Below are 7,675 nucleotides of genomic sequence, written 5' to 3'. Positions count from 1 at the left end.
AGATTGGAAGCCTGTGGAATTCTCCACCACAGAAAGCTTTTGAGGCCAGAACATTGAATACTTTCAGGAAGGAGGTAGATGTAGTTCTGAGGGCTAAAGGGATCAAATAGTATGAGGAAAAAGCAGCACAGGGTACTGACTTGGATAATCAGACATCATTGTATTGAATGGCAGAGAAGGCCCAAAAAGCTGAGTGGCCTACTCCTGCTCTTGTTGTGCACGTTTCTGTACTAAAAACATGCCAGGAAGTAGGCAGACAACACAGTGAGGAGCTGGAGCAACACAGCAGGCCAGGCAGCATCAAAGGAGCAGGAAAATTGACATTTCGGGTCAGGACCCTTCATCAAAAACGGGCCCCAACCAGAATCGTCAACTTTCCTGCCCCTCTGATGCTGCCTGGCCTGCTGTGTTCCTCCAGCTCCACACTGTGTTGTGTCTTGACTCCAGCATCTGCTGTATTTGCTATCTCCCAGGAAGTAGATAAACATTCTCAGTGATAATTATTGCAAGGCAGAGGAATAAATCATTCAAATCACTGTGCAAAAATCAAATGGAAACATAGGATTAAAACGGACATCAAATCTAAAAAAAAATTCAGAGCATGAAATTTCTTCTGAGAGAATGAGAATTCACACTTGAAAAAAATCTTTGAAGCTAGATATGTTGTTCAGCAAGAACTGTCACTTATTAAAGTCAATTTACCTCTGAATGCACGATCCCCCTTTTTCTCACCTGTCTTTAATATGTGATTAGTAGGTAATGACTGTAATAAGGTTTTTGTGATGCAATTGTAGTATCCCTACCTCTGGGACAAGACTTCATGGGTTCAAGTCTCACCTGCTCCAATTCTGTGCAATACCATGTCTGAGCAGCTTGATTAAAAATATCTCATTACTGTAATGGTATCAGATGATAGAATTTGCATAAAAATCACTGCAATGCCACCATTGAAGTCTGCAACAGCACAAACTGTATAGGATCTGGGCATGATTGACAGAAACTTCAGCATTTTGATGTTAAACTGTGCATGGACATATGCCAGTGGTCAGCTTGCATGGCATAGTGATCATGTCTCTATCTGTGAGCCAGAAGACCTGGATTCAAGTCCTACCTGTTCCAGATGTGTGAGACACACCATAGGCGTGCCATAACACATTGTCATAGAGAAGTACAGCATGGAAACAAACTCTTTGGTCCAACTCGTCCAACCCAACCAGATATCCTAAATTAATCTAGTTTCATTTGGCCCAAATCCCTGTAAACCCCTCCTATTTATGTACTCATCCAGATTCCTTTTATGTAATTATACCAGCCTCCACCACCTCCTCTGGTAGCTCATTCCATACACACACTAGCCTCTGCATGAAAAAGTTTCCCTTAGGTTCCTTTTAAATATTTCCTCTCACACCTTAAGCCTATGCCCTCTAGTTTTGGACACCCCTACCCTAGGGAAAAGACCTTGACTATTCACCCTTTCTCTGCCCCTAAACTTATGTAAGGTCATCCCTCAGCTTCTTACATTCCAGGTAAAATAGCCCCAGCCTATTCAGCCTTTTCATGTCGCTCAAACCCTCCAACCCTAACAACCCTTGTAAATCTTTTCTGCACCCTTTCAAGTTTCACCACATCTTTACTATACCAGGGAGACTGGAACTGAACACAAAAATTGAACACATTCCAAGAGTGGCCTAACCAATGTCCTGTATAGCTACAACATGACATCCCAATCCTATGCTCAATGCATTGACCAATAAAGGCAAGCATACTAAATGCCTTCTTCACCACCCTGTCTAACTGTGACTCCACATTCAAGGAACTTTGAGCCTGCACATGAAGGTCTCCATGCTTGGCAGAATTGCCCAGGGCCTTCCCTTTACATGCACAAATCCTGCCCTGATTTGCCCTTCCGAAATGCAGCACCTCATTTTTATTTGAACAGGGGTTGATTAAAACTACCTACATACACCAGAGGTTGCTATCACTTTCAAACTGCAACAGTGAGTGCTGAAAGTCCCACTTTTGGTTGTAACCTGAAAATTTGAGTCAAAAACATTTTAAATGGTGGTGAATATATATTGGAGCTCAAAAATAACAGGATGGCAAAGGAATGCAACAAAATGTGGATCACTTTCAAGGAAAGTTGACACAATGCACTAAATGGCTTGTTTCTGTGGAGTTCTATAAATTTTATTCCATAGTATACATCATTTACCCCAGCTGAAATTGGATGAAAATATTATTGTGCAGACTATTTTGAGATAGAAGATACTATTTCCTTTAGAATTCAGGTCTCTTTTTTCTCTTTTGAGTGTTGCTACTGCATTTTACATGAAGTTCTGTTATTACGTTTCCAATTAAAAAGGTTTTCATTGAAATACTTGATCTGTATCCGCTACCTTAATTGAGTGTATGATATTATTCATTAATTAATTTGTGGAAAGTAATTTGATGCATGATATTGGAAACCTGGGTCTCTTCTTAAGTATGTAAAAGGCTAATTGTGTAGAGGCATGAAAGTCTACTAGTAGTAAATGCACTCAAAGCGTGCAAGCTGTTTCATAGGCTCCATTCTGTGAAATAACTATCTAGGAGGCTAGTCTGGGACTGCACACTGCATATAGTGACTACATCCAAATTTTTCAAACTGCTTTGACCCATCAGCAACTCTGACACATCAGCATTTCTTCATGATTCAATAAGCCTTTTAATGAGTGAAAGCTAGTATGAACAAAAGATCCACATTCTGAAGTGAGGTAATGAATTGAATCAATGATCGTGTTAGAAGAAAAATAATACCCAATCTCAACTTTTTAAAAATAATACAATATTCCACAGCAGCGTCTCTGCAATACATGTTAGATGAATATCCATTCAAGAATAACATTACTGAAAAGACAGAAATGTTTCGACAGATGGCAAACCAGTTAATTAGTGAATCAGTGTTTGCTAATATTCAAATGACACATGCAGTCACTGACGGAAAACCATTTTTTTGAGAAGGTGTAATCTTCTCATAACATTTAAATATTGGCAGCCCAACAGGTAAATGAGTTAAATAGCTGACGTAACAGAGTGGTAAATTATAAAGACCAGGCAGGTTTCAAATTGTGGACCTTATTCATGTGAAGCTAACTTCTCTCAGCTGGTGCACGTGTTGAGATATTGCAGATGGCCTCAGGTGAGAGAGGATCTCCGATTGTATCCAGAGACTTCTGCGAGAAAGTAAATTGCTCAATCAAAATAAATATGAGATCAGATTCTGCTGATGCTCCCAGTGGTTAGAAAATGCATAAAAAGGAGTCTTATAGACAAGTTGCCACTCTACTGCGTTGCCTGTCACACTCTAGCCCAAGGTGTGCTAGCCTGCACTTTCCACTGGCCAGACAGCTATATTCGAGTGTTAATGGGAGTTGCATAAGGGGATCCCGTGGAATTTTCCTTGTAACATACTCTGAAAGAATTGCCTGGGAAATTGAATTTTCTTCTGGACAATTTGTTTCTGCTTGGAACCCTCTGAAAGTCTTCATCTAAATCTGAGACTTCTGATGAAATTAAATATAACAGTTACTCGGAGAAAGTTGGACTGTTAAATACATTGTCTAAATCCTGAGCAACTATTAAACTAACCCTATGCTTTCCTTACACACACTCAACTACATATCCCTGAGACCACCTACACCACACCCAGGGATCAGACAACACTTTTCTCCACTTTGCATGACCCAAGCCAGCAACCTGCAGCTGGACACAACCGAAACCATGCACCCCCCCCCAACACACACCCATTCTCCCCGCACCACCACCCCCCCCACAACTTTGCCAGACTGGACTCAAACTGCTCCCTAACTGCTGTTGGATCCAACCCCATGCTACCAGACCCACAGCCAAACCAACCCACTCCCAACCCTATTGCTGGACCCGACCTCATTTTTGTCAACATAATGAAAATGCAACATGCATGAGAACCAATGAAGTTAAACATATATTTACAAGTGTGTTGCACATATACAATGATTGTCACCTTTGTGGTTTTATAACCTCTTCATCTTTCCCTTCTACGCCTCAGTGCAGTCCTGACCTGCACAGATGATGTGGAGGCAGCCTGTTGACTGCTCTGCTCTGTTACATGAGATGGCTTTAACAGCTGTCTTTTGACAGTCTTAGGCTTTAACGGCTGTGGCCTTTTGAGGTCCTCCTCCACAGATATAGGGAACCAGTGGAGAGTCCCGGAACAAAGTCCCTGGGTTGCATGTGTGGCTCTCATCCTCCTTGTCTGTGCACAACGGGACCTTCCTTGGAGAGCAGGTCAAAGTGCCTTGATCCCTGTTGCACAGCCACTGCTGCCATTGACCCGCAGCTAGTGTGGTCAAGTGCAAGTTAGAGTGCATATCCAACAGCTACTGACCGTTCTGCTGGACCTGGCTCTCCAACACACTCGCCACTCTTTCAGTGGAGGCAGCCAAGATACAACTGCGATTACAGTCAGTACCGAGACAGAATGAGAGATAACAAAGTGTGGGGCTGGATGAACACGGCAGGCCAAGCAGCATCTCAGGAGCACAAAAGCTGACGTTTCGGGCCTAGACCCTTCATCAGGGAGGGTCTAGGCCCGAAACGTCAGCTTTTGTGCTCCTGAGATGCTGCTTGGCCTGCTGTGTTCGCCCAGCTTCACATTTTGTTATCTTGGATTCTCCAGCGTCTGCAGTTCCCATTATCTCTGATCCCAAGACAGAATGCTTCTTTTTTCACTTAAGCATCTCTGCCAGATATTCTTATCACTCTGCAGTAACTGTTCAGTGCCATTTACCTTGGTCGACCTTGCACTGCAGACATGTTCCAAAGTGGGCTCTGCAATCACAACCCTCGCTGCGACATTCATCCAGGCTATCTTGGTCAGGCAGGAGGGCCAGCTGCTGCTGTTCCTGGTGAACAAGAACTCTGGCCTTTCACATCGATGTACTTCCATGTTTGGAGTTCTGTCTTTCTTGGAGATGCACAGTATATGTCTGAGGCAGTAGAGATAGAAGCTGTTTTTAGTAAACCGCTTCTGTTTCCCTGCTAGAAAGAAGGGTGCTGAGAACGTAAGACTGACACACATTCTGCTTTGTGTTTTAGCTCTATTAGGTTGCTGTTGTTGACTTCTCAACTTTGACAACCATGCTAATCCTGATTTCAGTGTGAAGGGTTAGGACGCTGCTTTTGTTCTGAGGTGTGTGACATTGTCAACAGTGCAGAGTGATTCGGACAATGTTGTTGGAAAGTGAATTCTCTGTGACCTGGCTCATAACAGTGATCTCCCTGAATTTTTTCATGATAACTAATTTAGAAAAAGTCTGCAATCTAAATTTTGAAACTCAGGTTACTCAGAGAAGAGAGAGAAGTCATAGAATTTCTGACTTTATCTGAGCAAGTGAAATAATGAAAACAGAACAAATTTAATTTTTATTTGTTGGGAGCTATTCATTCTGACTGGTTGCTTCAATGTTTAATATGTTGAATAACATGAACATGGGTGATTATTAATTGGACCTGTATTGCCTAATTATATTTATATGCCCACCTGTATTGTCTAATTATATTTATAGCTATTGTACCCTACAATCTGAAGAATGTTAATAAAACAATATTTGCAACCAATGTGACAAAGTGTGAAGCTGGATGAACTCAGCTGGCCAAGCAGCATCTCAGGAGCACAAGGAAGAGGTATTAGAAATCCTACAGAGGGTGAAGATAGATAAGTCCCCTGGGCCAGGTGGGATTTATCCTAGGATCCTCTGGGAAGCCAGGGACGAGATTGCCAAGCCTTTGGCATTGATCTTTAACTCATCATTGTCTACAGGAATAGTGCCAGACAACTGGAGGATAGCAAATATGGTTCCCCAGTTCAAGAAGGGGAGTAGAGACAACCCTGGTAATTATAGACCAGTGAGCCTTACTTCAGTTGTTGGTAAAGTGTTGGAAAAGGTTATAAGGGATAGGATTTATAATCACCTAGAAAAGAATAAATTGATTAGGGACAGTCAGCACGGTTTTGTGAAGGGAAGGTCGTGCCTCTCAAACCTTATTGAGTTCTTTGAGAAGGTGACCAAACAGGTAGATGAGAGTAAACCGGTTGATGTGGTGTATATGGATTTCAGCAAGGCGTTCGAAAAGGTTCCCCACAATAAGCTATTGTACAAAATGCAGAGGAATGGAATTGTGGGAGATATAGTAGTTTGGATCGGAAATTGGCTTGCTGAAAGAAGACAGAGGGCGGTAGTTGATGGGAAATGTTCATCCTGGAGACCAGTTACTAGTGGTGTACTGCAAGGGTAGGTGTTGGGTCCATTGCTGTTTGTCATTTTTATAAATGACCTGGATTGGGGCATAGAAGGATAGGTTAGTAAATTTGCAGACGACACTAAGGTCGGTGGAGTTGTGGATAGTGACAAAGGATGCTGTAGGTTGCAGAGACATAGCTAAGCCGCAGAGCTGGACTGAGAGCTGGCAAATGGAGTTTAATGCAGACAAGTGGGAGATTAAGCCCTCAGCACGGATTGTGAAAAACCCTAGTCATGTATATGCATAAGATTAGGATTTGTTTCTATTTCTTATGATTAAAGTTCTTACATTCTTCTTTCATATAAATAGCTTGAGGATTTGTGCTGCATCAAGAAATAATGAAAAGCTTTACACTTGGACGTGTCAGGGCACAATTTAGTTGAATGTATGAATTAAAATCTGCGAAAGTCCAGGATGTGGGGTGTATGATGCATAATTCATATTTTTTCCTTCCATTTCTTGCCCCGTTGTGAAATAAGACAGTGAAAATTATCATGAGGCAACAAAATACATTGATGATCTCAGGAGAATGCATTTAATGAACATATGATAAACAAGTTGATCATCTGGCAGAGATAATGGGAACTGCAGATGCTGGAGATTCCAAGATAATAAAATGTGAGGCTGGATGAACACAGCAGGCCAAGCAGCATCTCAGGAGCACAAAAGCTGACGTTTCGGGCCTAGACCCTTCATCAGAGAGGGGGATGGGTGAGGGTTCTGGAATAAATAGGGAGAGAGGGGGAGGCGGACCGAAGATGGAGAGAAAAGAAGATAGGTGGAGGGGAGAGTATAGGTGGGGAGGTAGGGAGGGGATAGGTCAGTCCAGGGAAGACGGACAGGTCAAGGGGGTGGGATGAGGTTAGTAAGTAGGAAATGGAGGTGCAGCTTGAGGTGGGAGGAAGGGGTGGGTGAGAGGAAGAACAGGTTAGGGAGGCAGAGACAGGCTGGGCTGGTTTTGGGATGCAGTGGGGGGAAGGGATGAGTTTGGCTGGTTTTGGGATGCAGTGGGGGAAGGGGAGATTCTGAAGCTGGTGAAGTACACATTGATACCAGAGATAATGGGAACTGCAGATGCTGGAGATTCCAAGATAATAAAATGTGAGGCTGGATGAACACAGCAGACCAAGCAGCATCTCAGGAGCACAAAAGCTGACGTTTCGGGCCTAGACCCTTCATCAGAGAGGGGGATGGGGGGAGGGAACTGGAATAAATAGGGAGATCATCTGGCAATTTGTTGGCATTCTTATATGCAATAATAATTTTTATGCCATAATGAATTACAAGCTCAGCATGTAGTTAAAGGCCCATAAAGATTTTGGGCTTTCCTCAAAATTTGATAGAGAGAGTCAGG

Source organism: Stegostoma tigrinum, chromosome 31 (assembly GCF_030684315.1).
Source record: "Stegostoma tigrinum isolate sSteTig4 chromosome 31, sSteTig4.hap1, whole genome shotgun sequence".
NCBI classification, from domain to species: Eukaryota; Metazoa; Chordata; class Chondrichthyes; order Orectolobiformes; family Stegostomatidae; genus Stegostoma; species Stegostoma tigrinum.
This window is presented reverse-complemented; position numbering follows the sequence as displayed.